This window comes from Zalophus californianus, chromosome 13 (assembly GCF_009762305.2).
Source record: "Zalophus californianus isolate mZalCal1 chromosome 13, mZalCal1.pri.v2, whole genome shotgun sequence".
Lineage (NCBI taxonomy): Eukaryota > Metazoa > Chordata > Mammalia > Carnivora > Otariidae > Zalophus > Zalophus californianus.
This window is the reverse complement of record NC_045607.1, coordinates 34,253,778-34,270,556: the sequence shown is the minus strand read 5'-3', so window position 1 is coordinate 34,270,556 and position 16,779 is coordinate 34,253,778. Positions and strand designations below refer to the sequence as shown.

The following is a 16,779-nucleotide window of genomic DNA, read 5'->3' as shown; positions in this document are numbered from 1 at the left end:
AATTCCCCTGGCAAAGGGGCTCAGTGCAGGGCCTGTAAGGGACGAGGCAGAAGGAGAGAGAGGACACGTGAACTCTTGACAACTGAACACAGGAGGGTTGGCATTCTCTGTGGTGGGACCGAGGCGAGCCAAGGCGGTATGGCTGGAGCGGACGGACAGGCTCACTGCCTTTCGGTTTCACTGTGGTAATGTACATAACATCACTTTGCCATTTTAACCATTTTTAATTATATAGTCCAGTGGCATTAAGTACATTCACACTGTTATGCAGCCATCATCACAACCCATCTCCAGAACTTTTTCATCTTCCCAAACTGAAACTCTGTACCTATTAAACGCTAACTCCCCATTTCCCCCTCCCCCAGGCCCTGGCAGCCACCAGGCTACTTTCTGTCTCCATGAATCTGACACCTTATATAAGGAGAATCATATGGTACTTGTCCTTCTGTGACAGCCTTTTTTCACTTAGCATAATGTTTGTAAGGTTCTTCCATGTTGTAGCATGTGTCAGAATTTTGTTTCTTTTTGAGGTGGAATCAAACTGTAGGTCTATTCACTGTCCACTTTTGCTGGAGCACTGGGTCCAAGGAGGTGAGAGGGGAGAGGTAAGGTTTGACATTAAAGGAGTGAGGGTCGTTGAGAGTGAGCTGTTTAAAAAAAAAAAAAAAAAAAAAAAGGTTTTACTTATTTGACAGAGAGAGAGCAAGCGAGCGAGCAAGCATGAGCAGCGGGGAGCGACAGGCAGAGGGAGAGGGAGAAGCAGGCTCCCCACCAAGCAGGGAGCCTCATGTGGGGCTCGATCCCAGGACCCTGGGATCATGACCTGAGCTGAAGGCAGACGCTTAACTGACTGAGCCACCCAGGCGCCCCCTAAAAGGACTCTTGAGGCATTCTCCAAATCAGAGTTCAAATGGCATAAAGACACGGTAGAAGCCCCTAGGACTTACGTGCCTTGAAGAGCAGCTGATAAAACACCCGGTGACGTCAGCCCTTCTGAGCAAGACCATTGTTTTCAGGCTGGGCTTCACGTTCCAGGGCCAGCTCACGGGGATGACAAAAATCCCCACGCACACACCCTGATACAACAGAAGCCAGCTGACGCTGTGCCAGTGCTTAGTGTTGACATTAACCAACATTACGGTAGTGTTTCCCAGACTTCATTAACTCACACACCAACTTCATGATTTTGCTATTTTCAAGTACCGCTTGGGTTATTCTTTTCTATTTTTACTTATGTTGCCTCACTTTTTAGAGTTTGTAAGTTTATGATAAAAATTTTATTATCACCACCCACGAGTCGTTATCCTTTACTAAAAAGTTGATAAGCGTAAAATGAATGAGAACAAAACCAAGCAGGTAGGTTCTCTGGCCTACTGGGGAGCTAGCGCAGAGCCCGCTTTCCATCTGCTGAGAAGGGACACGAGCAAGTGCTAGTGAGCCGGTGGGGTGCAAGCAGGACGCAGAGATACTTTCTTTGGCAAATAGTCACTTTCTCTTTTTAGAAAGAGAGAGGAACAAAATGGAAAAAGCCTTCTCACTATATGGTTCTCAGGGCTCCTAAAATCCCATCCCCTCCGAGAAGATGTCCCATACTTTGGCAAAACATGGCTTTACTGGGTCCCCTGAGTAAATTGGGATCATTTATTAGTTTTAAGGATGATGTTTCCCTTTTTATGGGGGAGGGAGAAGAAAAGAGAAGAGCTATAAAAGGTAGGACTTGGTCACTTGAAAGTGAACACCGACTGTAAGACACCAGAGATGACTCTGTGACTCACTAAACCCACCAAACTATCTAATCTGTTCTGTGGGGTTGTCATCATCCGCGTTACTCTCACTGGTTCTACGAGTGCACTCTAGCCTCCTGTCCTTGGAAAATTCCGAGGTCTGAGGACAATGGGGCTGCACCTGATGGGCATTGACTGCCCCAGGAAAACCACCTTCCTCTTCACCCTACTTTATAAGCAGGACCAGCGACCAGTAATGCACTCTACAGTTTATAAAGCACTTTGCGTGAGAATCACCATTTAATCTTGGGTACCACAAAGCAATTCACGATGCACATCTGTGGGCTTCCAATAATCAGGTGTGCCCTTGCTCTCTCCCTCATAGAGCCTGGTTGCAAGCAGGTATTCAATGAGTGTGGGTGGGATAAATGAATGACAACTGACAGCCAGAAACTCACTCCTTACCCCCAAATTCCTGTTAATTTATGGAAGTCCCTGAGAGCAGTGATAAAGTATGTGGAGCAATATGCCAAATGCATAGTTTAGTATTACACAATATGCAGAAGAGATGGATATTCTATATAAACACCAACATAAAAGGAAAACATGTGCAGTGAACAGATTAGCTATTAAATCAGAGCGACTTGTGCCTACACCTCTCATACAGAATTTATTGTTCCAAAGGCATCTGTGCCTTCCTACAGCTGGGTTAGTAATGGCATGCAGTTAGGTCAGGGGATGTTATAATGGTAATCATTAAAATGAGCTTCCCCCTGTAGTACATGGTGAATTCAAATTTTCATTAAGGCTGCAACAATAGGGAACAGTTAAGTAAATTATGGCACGCTAACTGGATGGAATATTAAGCAGCCATTAAAATGATAAATCAGAAGATTATGTAGCTACATGGAAAAGCGTGCATGAAATTATGCTAAGTTAAAAAGTAAAATACAAGATTGTTTATGTGTTGAGCAAACTGCATAATGTGGGCTTTCTAAACAAGTCCTGGCCACCGTGGACGAGGCCCCAAAGGGAATTCTACTCCTTGTTTAGGAGTTACTGAGCACTGTCATCACACACTTGGCCCACAATACGCAGACTCTGATGACAGCAATGTTGTCAGAACAGCTACGCATGAATAAAGGGCCAACAACCTGACACAGGTAAGCAGCTACTGTGCATGGGGGAAGGAATTATTGTGTAATTATTTTTGAAAGTTGTTTTAAATAATGAATTGGGACGCCAGGAAAGAAAAAATGTAATTACAGACAGGAGACCGTGAAAGTAAATATGGTTTGAAGCAAGATTGGGCTTCCAGGAGCTATGTGCATTTCGGAAGCAGCTGCCCTTCCCTGAGAAAACGCTCATTTCGGGAGCATCTTCTCTCCCCAGAGAGGCTCGCCCAGGGCCCTGGGAAGTCAAGGGCCGCTGCACCAGGCCAGCTCACCAGACGTCACTGCCTCCTGCCTAATGACCGGGCCCACCCCTCCTTATTACCCAGACTGATCTGTGAGGGTCGAGAGACTAATTTAATAGGGGAGCTGGTGACCATATGTTTTAAGTCACAAGTTATCTGGACATTACCATCTATAAATTCATGGAAAATGACCTTTAATATCAGTGGCAGGCTGTGATTTCATGCCTCTTCGGCAGGGAGCAGAAACATTAAATTGACAGGGTGGGGATTTCTGTTGACCTCTGGAATAGAAAGGTTGTCAAGTGCAATTACATATAGAGAAAGAGAAAAAAAATAATCACTCAATCAATTAATTAATCAGCACTTTCTCTAGAATCAGAGAATGTTAGATCTGGAAGGGACCCTGGAAGCACTCACCAAAGGCACAGAGCCAGGAGGTGAGGCAGGTGTGCTGACGAAGGGCTGCGGCAGGCAGGTGGAGAGGCGAGGGCCAGGGGATTGTCTGAGTGAGGAGCCCAGGACAGAGCTTGGCGCAAACTCCAAGGGACTGGATGAGGGTTTACAGTTCCCTCAGTCCACAGCAACAAGCGACACTTTACTCCAGGGTTCACCAGCTCTGTGCCACTGCCTTCCCACCCTCCTTTTCTTTGCTTTGGCTGCCAGGAAGCTCAGAGTTAATTTTGCTTAACTTCAGTAAGTATGTTGTCTTAGATACTGTATAGATTCATTCGCCCTTCCTTCTATATGGATTTTGATTTCTATTATAATGGCCTCATTATAGACGTTTAAAAAAATGATGGACAACCTCAAATCTCTATTTTGGAAGCAGATAGATACACATCTAAATGAAAAAATGTGTAACACACCTTATGGTAAATATCTTTTACTAATAAAAAGACTAGAAGAAAAGAAACCTTTTCTTTACCTCTTTACCTTCCCTTGAGGAACAGGAAAAGGAGGTCTCTGGGAGACCAAGGCCGGGGAAATCCGTGTGCATCCCTGGCACACCCAGTCTCCTCCAGCAGCACTGGTATCCACCCCTCCTCGTACCCAGCCAGGCATCTACCGAAGCCTGGCACAAGAGCCAGAGGGAGACACGATCCTGGTTTTCAAGAAGCCCTTGGCAAGGGAGGGCCAGAGCAGATGTGATTACTATCACTCAGCTGGGAGAAGCCTGGGAGGGACTTTTAAGGAATCTGGACATGAGGTCATAGCACAGTGGTGCGCGGCAGGGAAAGTGGACGTTTGCTGCGGGAAGGACTGAAGTAAAGGCACAGGAGCTGGAAGCACAAGGTGTATATGGGGGAGGTGGACCGTCCAGGGGGCCCAGTGGGAGAGGCAGCTGGAGGCAGGTGGAAGTGGGTTCTGGATGCTCTTGGCTGCCACGGGATGGCACCCCCAAGAGTGTCTAAGGAGAGGTGCCTCAGACCCTCCGGGCAGGGCGCAGCTGGGCGGGGAGATGCAGGCACAGGCGTGCAGAAGCCTAACTGGAAACGAGAGACGCTGGCCGTCAGGCCCCTCACCTATCATTGTCCCCGCTGGGCTTGCCTGAGAACAGACACTCGATCCCAAAGCATAGGGCTTTGGGAGCTCAGCAGGGACGTGTGGCCCACGAGGCCTCCATCCCAGGCCAAAAAAACCTCTCCTCAGCCAGCGGTGGGCGTGCCTGGCTGTGCCACCAGACCTCTCCCACATCATGGCGTGGAAGGCACCAGTACCCATGCCTGAGATGCCAGGGCTGGGGGCAGACTAGACTCAGAAGTTCGGGGCTGCATTACTAGAACAATGAACCTTCCACTGACTGCCTGTACCATCCACCTGGAGGGAGGCGAAGCCCTGTCTGGGTGAGTGACAGGTTCCACAGAACAGTGTAGTGGCTGAAAACACAGATTCCACCAGACTGCTTGGGGTCGAGGCCTGGCTCCAGCGGAGGACCCAGGCTAGTCGCCCCTGTTTCCACATCTCTGGAGGGCGGGGAATGACAGTATCCACCTTGGAAGGATGTTATATGAGAGTTAAATGAACTCACATGCATTCAGCGTCTAGAACGGGGCCTGGCGCACAGAAAGCACTCTGGAGATGTGGCTGTTATTCAAGTTACTACTACTGGGCTTCCTTGGAACACCAGCCCAAGACCCCTCCTCCTCGGAGATTGCCCTTCATCCCTCAAAACCATGGAAGGTCTGCTTCCTGAAATCCGACAGGCCAACCGTGCACTCGAAATGGAAGGGTTTCAACACCAACCTCCAAACCTACTTCCATTTCTGGATACAAACTTCTGATTTTCGCTGCTGCTTTGGCAATCTCATGCCTCCACGGGCGACCCCTGCTCTGGATCGACTCTCGTGCATCACACGAAGCACACAGGGGAGGTGTCAATGATCAGCAGTCTAATCACTACATTTTACAGATGGGGAAACTGAGACCTGGGATGGGAAAAAAGTACCAGGGATGAGGCCAGGGGTCCTCTAAATCCTGGACCAGGACTCCTCCTCCTGCCTTTCCCAGACGCTCCCTGACATCTCTTTTATCAGACTGCCTAGTTCTTAATCTTCTGGAGGCAGGGGCATCTATTTCAGTCAGGTCTGAGGTGTTAAAATCACACCCAGCACCACAGACCGAGCAAGGAGCTGCTCAGGAGTGGCGGGGTGCTGTTCCTAATTAGGCATGCAGCTGAAAATCAGCCAAGTTCCAGGGCACCACATCAAAGGGAAGACAGGGGACGTTCATCCCCATCTGAACTGTTAAAACATTTGCTGGAGAAAGGCCCGACTCCCGACTGAGGTGCTTCAACGGATGTCGGAGTTCAGGTAGCCCTTTGAGGCTGAGGTGGCGGCATGGTGCAGCAGGAATCATCCTGGGAGGATGCTGCAGGCCAGCAAGGGCGGGGCAGGGAGGCTCGGAGATGGAGCCTGGAGATAAACCCAACACAACACATGCAGGAGGCCCCACCTCCTCCTCCTCTATCTAGTCTGGTTTCCGGAGCTGTCTAGAAGCCAGGAGGCTGACTAACTGGAGTTCTCTTACCATCTTTTCCAGACCTGCACAGAAACACCCAAGACGTGGAGGGTGCGCTTTGTGGACGCAGGGGAAAGGGCTCAAGAACAATGGTCATGTTGGAGGGAGCAGAGAGGGCTGTCGCTGCCCGATGCCCGCCAGAACCTGCACCACTTGCTCTTTTATGCTCAGCGCAAGGGCGAGGGCAAGGCCCTGGTCTGAGCCAGGGTGCCCAGCTTGCTCCCTTCCCTCGGTCAGCTGCAGTGATGGGGTCTTCCCTTGAGGATCCGTTGTGTGGCACCAGCAGGGAGACAAGCACGCACACCTGGTGACACCACATATGCTTCCCTCATGATTTCAAAAGCCACGTGGGCCTCCTCCCAGAGCTCTCAGGCCTTCTCTGCAATAATGGCTGAGTCCTTCAGTGCGGCCTGTCACTCTGCGCTCTTCCAGAGACAGCTTTGGCGTGCCGAGGCCTCAGAGAAGCTGCAGGCCAGAGTTCTGTCGCCATCCCCTGTGGAGACTCAGTGAGGCGAACTTGCTGCTCCAGGATCTTGGCTGCTTCTAGGCTCAAAGCAGTGCATAAACAAGTCTCCATTTAGAGCGGCAACTTCCTCAAGAGACAGCTTTCTGACTCCACATTAACTGCAAGACCCAAATTCACAGGCAATCAAGGAAGCCTGCCTGCTCTTCTTTCTCTAGCATCCACTGAGCCCTTACTGTGCACTAAGGTGGGCCCCAGGCCAAATGCTGAACACTCACAGGGTGTGAGACAAGGCTCCTTCCCGCCCCCCACCAGACCTCACGGTTTAGAAGGAGAATCAGGACGCCAACATCCATAAGCACTGAGTGATTAACAGTTATGAGTTACTGAGCACCTGCCGAGGCCAGGCACGGACCGGGGCATTGGCTGTATATCATTCCTCATCCCCACAGCACAGAGAGGCAAGGGCTACCGTATTTTAGAATGCAGAAACTGAGGCTCGGGTTCAGAGGCCCAGCTGGGACCAACCCAGTTCCAACAGGCCCCAAGTACCCTAAACTGGTACAGACAGTGGCAACTTCGTGGAGGCAGAAAGCAAATGCTGTCCCAGGGACTTTGCAAACCTTCAGGGAGATGGCATTTCACAGAATCTCAAGTCTTAGTGCAAGGAGGCCCCTCAAGGGCCAGGGATCTGCCTGGTCTCACAGACAGTGAATGGTGAGCCCTGGGTAGAGTCAAGGAAAGGACAGACAGATAAAGATGAGGGGCACCAGGAGAAGGGCATCCCAGGCATGTCAAGCACCAGCAGTCGTGGACAGAGGAAAGCTCGAGGGGTTCTGAGGTAGAGCGACATATTGTGAGCTGCCTTGGGCTCAGTGCTCATGAGAAAGAAGGGACAGGGAGTGGCTAGATAAAGAGACTGGAGCTGGGCTACGGAGGGCCCTAAATGCCAGGAGGGGTGCATACTTGAAAGGGCAGGAAACTGGAAAAAGTGGATCAGGTGCACTGAGCAGGTTTGCACTTTTACCCAAAAAGCCTTTTTCAGAAGCTGACAGGAAATACCAGGGTGAGGCAATCAGCTGCTGATGATCTGAGGGTCTGACCCTGCAAACAATTAGGGCTCCACCCTTTCAAGAAGTGGATAGAGGATGCCCAGTGCTCCAGAAAGACAGACATGCTTCTGCAAACAACCCAAATGCAAGCATTTCCACCAGATGAGGGGCAGAGGTGAGGGTGGCACCAGCCTTCTCAAGTCAATCCTGAGAGGGGCAGGTTTCCCTTGACCCCTGTGCTGCAGACAGAGGCCAGGGCCCTGCAGGGACCACCTGGGGCCTTAGCAAATGGAGGCAGACACAAGCCCCATCTTACGTCCTCTGGGTATTGAAGGACAGTACTTATAAAGAGGGCCCATCACCCCCACCTCCGCCGTGCAATCTTCCAGTCTGCTGGGTGCAGTGAGGTCCCAGCTTCCACAGAGGCCTCCAGCCACACACTAATGTGATAAAGCCACAGGGGACAGACTTTCACGCCAGACCAGTCACGGCTACATCCCTCAGCCGAGCAGTGTCTCTGGCCTATTTTCATGGAACCTCAGAGAGCAAGTCTTGGAAGGGCCATGACCAAACCCAAGCTCCCTCCCCACCTGACTGGTAAGAAATCTGCAGGTCAGGCAAGCTGACCGGTTCATCCTCGGTCTCAAAGGCTCCACTCTTTACAATGCACACTAAGAATGACTGAGTGCTGGGTGTAGGCTGTGCGGAGGTGCGTGCTGTGTGTGGGGTCTGTGCTAGGTGCACTGCATCTGGCTCCTTGTTTCATTCCCACAAGAGCTCTACCAGGGGGTGCTGCTGACATCACCGTCTTAAAGGCCATCACATAGCAAGCCAGTGATGGAGCCAGTCTGGCTCCAAAGTCCAAGTTCTGAACTGTGCAACGATTTACGCTGCTTTTGCAAGCCAAGTCGGGGCTCCCTGCACTCCTCTGGGTCCACAATCGCATGAATGAGTTCAGGTCAGCAAGGGAAGCAAGCAGAAGAGCAGAGTTCTGGCTCCACTGTGGCCGAGTGATGCCTGCAGGCCACTTCCTCCCTCTGGTCATCGGTTTGCTCACTAGGAAGGGTACCTGGGTCATCTCAGGGTTTATCTGACTAGGACCACACACAGGTCCCTAAAGTAATCATTGTGGTCAGGCACTTTAAGCAGAAAGCACAGGGCGGGGGCACCTGGGTGGCTCAGTTAAGAGTCTGCCTTTGGCTCAGGTCATGATCCCAGGGTCCTGGGATGGAGCCCTGTATCAGGCTCCCTCCTCAGTGGGGAGCCTGCTTCTCCCTTTCCCGTCATACCCCCCACCCCACCACTCCTGCTCTCTTAAAATCTTTAAAAAAAGAAAAGAAAGCACAGGGAGGTGTCATGAGGAAGAGGAATGACCATTAAAGAGGTATTCAAGTGCATCCTCATCTTTAGAGGGGTGGCCAACACAGGCTCTGGCTCCAGTCTGGTTGGTCCTAAGCAACGTATAGGGTGCCGGCCTCCCAGGGCAGAGCCAGAGACTTCTTCCAGGCACAACCCTTCCCTCCACCTTTACCTGACAGCACCCCTTGCCACATGCCAGGTTGGTAGCCAAATTGGTCAAACCTCACCCATACCCACTTGGTGGTGGTGGCAGCCCTGAAGCCAGCCATGGGGGTCACTGCCTCATGCTGAGGGGTGTTGTTGGCATTGTGCCCTGTGGCCGGTGCAGCTGCCTGGCCGGAAGCAACTTGCTGAGATCTGGCAAGCTCTCTGCCTTCGTCAACCTGGAACTGCTTCAAGAGGAACTAATCCCCCTGGGGACTTAGACAACCTCAGCCTTCTGGATGGTGATGATAAGGCGGCCAGCCTGGGACCAGCCTGGCCTCCGCTCACCAACTGTGACCCTGGCCAGCTGCCTGATCCATAGGGGTTAAGATTCCTACAGGTGAGGTGGGAGGGAGTGATGCAGAGATCCTGGAAGACTTTCTGGCTCCAGAGTCCCTTGGTCTTTTTCGGTAAGTGTGGATGCTCACACATGCTTCTTGTTCCAGTGCTGTGGCTTCGGCATGCCAAGAAGGGGACATAAACGAGAGTACCCATCCTACCAGTGTGTGGGGTCCCTGACCTTGGCGTCCTAACTTAAGTTCCAGCAAACTCCTCCAAAATTCAACCACAATATGCAAGGAGAATCCTGCCACCATGAGACCAGGAATTTTGGCAGGGATCCCTACCCGGCCCAGGAGTCAACCCAAATTCAATTAAAAAAAAACAACAGCAAGACTCCCTTCCTTCCATACAGCACTTTCTGGCTGCCCAAGCCCTTTGTTATTTGAACCTTATAACCACTGAACTGCAGACAGATCCTGGTAGGCAGAGCCAGAACCCCCATTTAACAGGGCAAATGGGAGACCCAGGATGGAAAGGACTTGCCAAAGTCAGAGTGAGAAATCAGCATGATTCCCACCTGACTGGTTTTTACAACTTTACTGTCACATCTTGTATTTCTTGGTGTCATAGAACAGCAACCCAAGGAGGTGTTTTTTGTTCTGTTTGAAAGAAAAGTGGGCAAGGGGAAGGTGTGTGGGTGCTGCTACACACAAGACTTAGGGACCTGAAAACCGCCACTGTCCAGAATTACTTCCAAGCACTGATTTCCACTGAGCAGCTACTACAGACTATACCATCCATACAGCCATTCCAAGAAGTATTTGGAAAGAAACATCTGCAGAATGGATGTTTTTGTGCTGGGAAGCCCAAGAACAGCCCCTCCTCAAAACCCCAAGAAGGTGTCCCAAGAGACTCCATACCGTGTTCACACGGGTGCCATCAACGCTGAGAACATGAGAGCAAAGGCACCTTGAGATGCTTGGTGGAGACAGCCCCCTCACCACTGGTGCCTCTTCCACTGGCTCCATCCGGGATGCCCAGGCCTGCAACGGCTGCCTCAGAGCCCCAAGTCCCAGGTGTCTGCTCAGTTTGGGGCACTATGTACTGAACCCTCAGTGTGCTAGTGGCGATACGGCAGCTAAAACGTGCACCCAAGCCTCTCGCTAGCACTTCCCTTCAAGAAGCCGGGATGGGGTCCCTGAGGTCTATTACCACTCCCCTCACCCCTGCCGCCCCGCATCCTCAACATCAGCAGTCAGCCCAGGGACCCTGGGACGCTCTACCATGGTTCTAGCCATTTGCATGCTTGGCTCCCATGCCCGCCCCAGCTGCTGAGGGCCAAGTTCAACTCCAATCTCTCTAGACACATCCCCTGCAATTCCTAGCACAGAATCTGGCTCTGCAGATGCTCTGTAAATACTGCTTGAGGAACAGAAACAAAGAGCCTTTTGCAAATTCATAATTTAGCACAGAAAAAAAATATTTTAAAAATATTTGTCTACCTGAGGAAAGGAACGTTATTCATAGACCAGTCGAGGGAGCAGAAACTGGAAATGGCCTTCTCAGAGATAAAATTGGTGGACATAACAAAAATTAAAGATCCCATGGCTTGAAGTTCCACTTCTGGAAATCGATCCTACAGAAATACCCAGACCCTCATGCAGAAGTATATATATATACATGGGTGTTTGCTTCAGAATATAAGAACAAAAAACTGGAAATAAGTTAAAAGTCTACAAGTAGGGGAATGACGGAATACACTGTGCCACAGTCACAATAGAAAAGCACTCAAAAGAAAGGACGACCTCGTGGGGCTCTTGGGTGGTGCAGTCGGTTAGGCGTCCAACTCCTGGTTTCAGTTCAGGTCGTGATCTCAGGGTTGTGAGACTGAGCCCCAAGTCCAGCTCCACACTCAGTGAGGCATCTGCTTGAGATTGTCTCTCTGCCCCTCCCGCTCATGCCCTTTCTCGCTCAAATAAATAAATATTTTTAAAAAGACAAAAACAATGGATGACCTTGGACAAGGTCTGTGATACAGAACTGTGTTTAGTAGGAGAGCATTTATGTAGAAAACATGCTTGTAATATGCAGAGATGTGTAGTTTTAGAAGCGAATGGGCGAAGGCCAAATGAATACACAGGTTATTAACGACAATCTTTGTCTCTGGAGAGAGATTTCACCTTTTACTTCCTCTTTGCCTATATGCTGAATCTTCTCACACAGAGCACATTATTTTTTTAATTTAAAGTTTTTTAAAAATTGAAGACATTTAAAAAGGAAGTTTCATGTGCCGATGTGGCACGTGAAACCGTCCTCCTTATTGTTATTGTTAGTGGTGGTGGGGACGACACTTGTTGAGATCTGCTTTGCACCGGGCACTGTGCCAGGAGTTTTCCAGGACAGATGAGGAAACGGGGGCATTGGAATGAGCAGGTAACTCGGGCTGCTCGGGGAGGTGGGATCTGCCACATCTGCTTTTGTCAGAGCCCCTGCACACAGTCCTTATCACTCGCTCCCTGCTGCTTTCTGCTGCTTTCGGGAAGCACCAGCTGTGGGACTCCCTCATCTTCTACTTAACATTCCGGTGGAACAGGCTTTTAGATCAACAGCTTCTGCTTTTGTGACTCTTTCTAAACAATTTCCATTTCATGTCATGTTTACACACTTGAAGTTTAGGAAATAGAGTTCAGAGGAAGTTCTGTCTCGGTTTTTCACTCTAAGACGTGCGTTTTAATTATAACATGACCCCCAAACGGAGCCCTGGTCGTCCACGGAGGCACGTGAGTTTTAAAGATGCAGGAAAGATCTGCAGTTACAGTCTGGGCACCACAAAAGATGAAAGCTTTCCCAAGACACACAGCCGTGAGAGTAGGTCTGATCGCTTTTGGGGGCCCATGGTTTCACTGCAAAGGGTCCCCACCCTCCCGGGAGTTTGTTATCCATCCTTCTAGGTCACAAGCCAAGGTAATTCCCATCAACCAATGTTGTGATCAGCAAGCTGTGAGTCCGAATCAACTCGATGGGTGATAAGCATACAGGTTGCCCTTTGGGGAGGGGGGGCATGCTCTGGGATGAATGGGGTTTACACCTTGATGCCCAGTTACAGAAGTGATTGCTTCCTGAAAGATGGCTCCTTGCCGAGGGGATCAGAAGGGATTACAAGCAGTACAAGGGTTCTTATCCACAGGACTCCAGGTCCCAACACAAGAAATGTACTTTGGGAAATGGACTGAGAGCCGAGACTCTGGAAATCCCCGGGGTTAGAGGGCACAAGGGAGGAGGACCAGATACGGCAACTAGTTTAACTAGTTCGTTCTTTTACTCCCTCACCCTCCTGAGCTCTTGTGTTGCTGGTTGACGGGGAAATGTTGGTCAATCAACCCTGGTGCCTGCCCTAAAGAAGCTCACAGCCTAAAACACAACCTTTTCAAAGTACTGCTAGCCTAAGAGTCTCGTATTTTAGTGGTGAGGCAACAGGGCGCCGTCAAAGGCTTGGGAGACGCCAAGTGGTGTGCATGGGCCCCAGGTCTTTATCTCGTGCCTGGGGCTGGGCTAGTCTGGCGTCCCTGGGCCTGTTTCCTCAAGTTTTAAACTGGATTCTCAGTGCTGCCTTGCCACTGCACACGGGGCAGCAAAAATGAAGTAAACAAAGGCAATGTGCTGTAAAAACCACGGGTCCTATGGCAAGTGGTATCTGTGAAGTGGCCATGAGCCAGAGTCAAATGTTACTGGTTTGAGAATGGAGACAGGGCTTAAGGAGCACCAGAGTATATAAAGGTACGTGTATGGGTGTGTGTACTTTATGTACGTACACGCATGCACAGAATTACACGCTCACATGTGAGGTGCTCTAGCAGCCTAATGCTGGAGCCCCTCGGACCCACCCCCTTCACTCTGGTGCAGGGGCCGGAAGCATTTTTTCTCAGGTGCATACACATGTAGGGAGTCAGGGACACATGGGGTGCATGACAGGTGAAGCAGCTTTCATAAAGTGACAAGTTGCAGCCCAGGTCACAAGCAGCTACTCAGGGCTTGCTGAAGATTCTTCCTCTTGCTTTTGCCTACAGTGAGATGAGGCTGAGCACTTGCCTTCTGGATTAGGTTCTGTGACCCAGTGAATGAGAACTGGGGAAGGTGGGGTGGGAAAGGAAGCCTATTTGAGTGTGTACTAAATTGGAAGAGAAAGGAAATCACGGGAAGAAAAACAAAGCTAAAAATAAGGCAGTTCCAAATTATTGCTAGACTGAAAATATAACCCCAGCTAGGCGGGAAAACAAAGTGGGACAGAACAGAAAATATCAAGTTCCCGTCTAAAAATAACTGGGAGTCCTAATACGGACTCACCATTGAGAAATATGGAACTTTTGATATGAGCTTGAGATTGCAGTCTCACTTGGTAGGGAGGGTTGCTGCAGTATGGAATAGAGGGTTCTCTTCCAACTGTGAAGCTGGCGATAGAGAACAGGACCAACCTCAGGAGCATTCCTACCTGCCAGCTCAAAGACCTACAGAAAACTCAGCACCCAAAGTTTTGTCTGAAGCTGAGACCCAGGAGGCAATGGGCCCAACTCAGGCAGGGCGGCGGGGGTCGGGAGGGCTCAGGTAGGAGCCTGTCCCAAGCTCACTGCTAGCAGACCCCAAGCAGGCCTCTCCTCACTGCTTTCTCATCTGGAAAAGGGCCCACTGATTTACTGAACTCCCCCCTTTTCATTTTGTTTCTTCATATAAAATGTATTTCCATTTTATACTTCTATATGGTTGTGGCAACCCAGTACCATGGGAGAGTACAAAGTGTCCACGGGATCGGATGGCTGCTTCTGACCTGGGTGACCTTAGTGAGTCCTCCAACCCCTCTGGGCCTCCAGCTTCTCAACAGCCAAATGATGTACTTAGACCTCACCAAGTAAGAATAACAAACGAAGAGCACTGTGCATGCGTCTTCTGCCCCACCCCTCACTCTAGTATGTTTCACACCTTGACCATCTTGGAATAAATGCAAATGTAATGCAAATGATTAACTTCTTACGTTGCCCAAGAACACAGTGTGCTTCAATCCCAGGTACCGAATACATCCGCAACTCTGTATACTGGTATGTACATTCTGGAACCGGACTTGGGAGATTTCACTTCGAGCCTGGGCCCTGTCATTTACCAGCTCACACCCTGTGGGGAGTGACTTGTCCCAGCAGAGCCTCGGCAGCCTCAGCTGTGTGGTGGGGAGAATACTAATACCAACTCCATGGGGCTGTTATAAAATAAAACCAGACAAAGGATATAAAAGAGTCTTGTAAACCATAAAACCCTATGCAGATGTTACAGATTAGAGCAGCATACACATACATGTGCAGAGATAGATACACGACCTGATTTTGAGCTGACATCTGGTATAAATGACTCGCTGTTCAATTGGTTTATGTCCACAAGGAGACGTCTCATTTCATTTTTCTTTTGTAGTATCAGTTGTATACTGTGCCTTTCACTGAGGATGAACAAATAGAATCAACTTCTACCTCGCTATTCAATATTTTCAATGTTTGCCCCCAAAAGGAAGGACCCCGCAATGTGTGACAGGGTTCTGAGAAGGCACGATCGGATTCCAGGGTTCAGAAACATGACACGGTTTTTGTACAGCACCTACCACAAACAATTCGGAAAGGCTCTGGGAAAAGGAGTGCCTTTATGTCATGTGTAAACCCCCTAATAACTGGAACTGAAGCTTTCTTCCTGAGCGTTTCATTAAGTAGATCATCTGCTCGCTTTTGGCACTCTTCCACTAGCTGGGAACCTACAAAAACTGATGTGGTATGACAGCTGAGTCGGTGCTGCCAGACAGGCTTCCTCGCTCGGAAATGGGGTGGGGGCAGCAAGAGCCAGGAAGAAGTGGGGGGAGGGCGGCAGCTGTCATGGTACAGCCGCGCCACGCAGACACGCACTTCAGATTTCACTCACGTCCCCCTGATGAGGCACCAGCCACAGGCCACATGACTGGGGACTCCACACGCTCGTCCTCCTAGTGAGACAAAGAGGCTGTGCCTCCCCCAGAGAGGTCCCAGCCTCTCAAGGAATCTCTCGACTCCCTGTTAGTGCAAGCTCCCCTCTGGTGTTTAAACCTGTTGGCCTCTGGGCCGATGTGTCAGCCACCTGCCCCCCGCTGCCTGGGAGAAGGCTGTGCTGTGCTGAGTCTCACTACCAACTCAGAGGGGCTGGGGGCTGGCTGCAGTCTGGGAGAGGCTCCTCCAAAGGCAGCGGTCACAGTGTGCTCCAAGCCTGAGGCAGGACAGGACCTCAGGGAGCCTGCTGAGGAGACTCCTGCCACCAAGGTCCACTTTAAAATCTCATTCGTCTCCACTTGAAAGAAGGCTTCCTCAGCCTATCTTGCTTTCCTCAGGGATAATGTCGAGTACAATTAATGGTCGGAATAATAGAGTGGGGGGACAGGGCAGGAGCAGCAGAGAGAAGAGGGGCGCTCAAATCAAGAGGAGAACAAATGTATGGAGAAAACCCACAAGCACAGGCAGGGGCTCTAGTTATACACCGAAAGGGAGCCGGCTAATTTCCTGTCATTCTTATCTATCTGTGGAGAAGGTCGCTGTTGTCAGGACCCTCAGTTGCACTCCCTTACATCTACCAGAGGGAACGGCTTAAGATCAATTACTCTAAGAGCCAAATCATCATCTTAGGCAGATGTCTTTCAACATCTAATTGGCTCACATCCAACAGTTCTATACAATAGGTCAAATCATTCTGTTTCCTGGGGGGTTTAATTTGCAACTAATTCTCTTTACAGGGTTCACCAGGAAGCTCCTGCTGTTTTAAATACATACTGGGGTGCTTTGTGAAAATTTCTCTTTCTTTTTTTTTTAATTTTTTTTAAAGATTTTATTTATTTATTTGAGAGAGAGAGAATGAGAGATAGAGAGCACGAGAGGGAAGAGGGTCAGAGGGAGAAGCAGACTCCCTGCTGAGCAGGGAGCCCGATGTGGGACTCGATCCTGGGACTCCAGGATCATGACCTGAGCTGAAGGCAGTCGCTTAACCAACTGAGCCACCCAGGCGCCCAAAAATTTTTCTTTCTGGTGGACCACCTGAAATGGCTGTTTTGAAGTGTCCAAGCTAGAATTGACTGCTGTCATTCTGTGTGCCCAAGGCCAGCCATGGTTTCCCGGTGGGAGCAGAAACAGGGTGACCTCCCATCCACAGGCTTGGTTGAGCATCTCAATTTTCAGGAGGCTCTGAAGCCCACCTCTGTCCCAGGCTTTC

At 50.0% G+C, this 16,779-nt stretch overlaps 1 protein-coding gene across 2 annotated transcripts in view; it reads right to left on the bottom strand.

Moving 5' to 3' along the window:
- The window catches only part of SHB (SH2 domain containing adaptor protein B), a 135,434-nt gene that overhangs the window by 48,805 nt on the left and 69,850 nt on the right, over window positions 1-16,779 (bottom strand). The gene's annotated exons all lie outside the window — the stretch shown is intronic.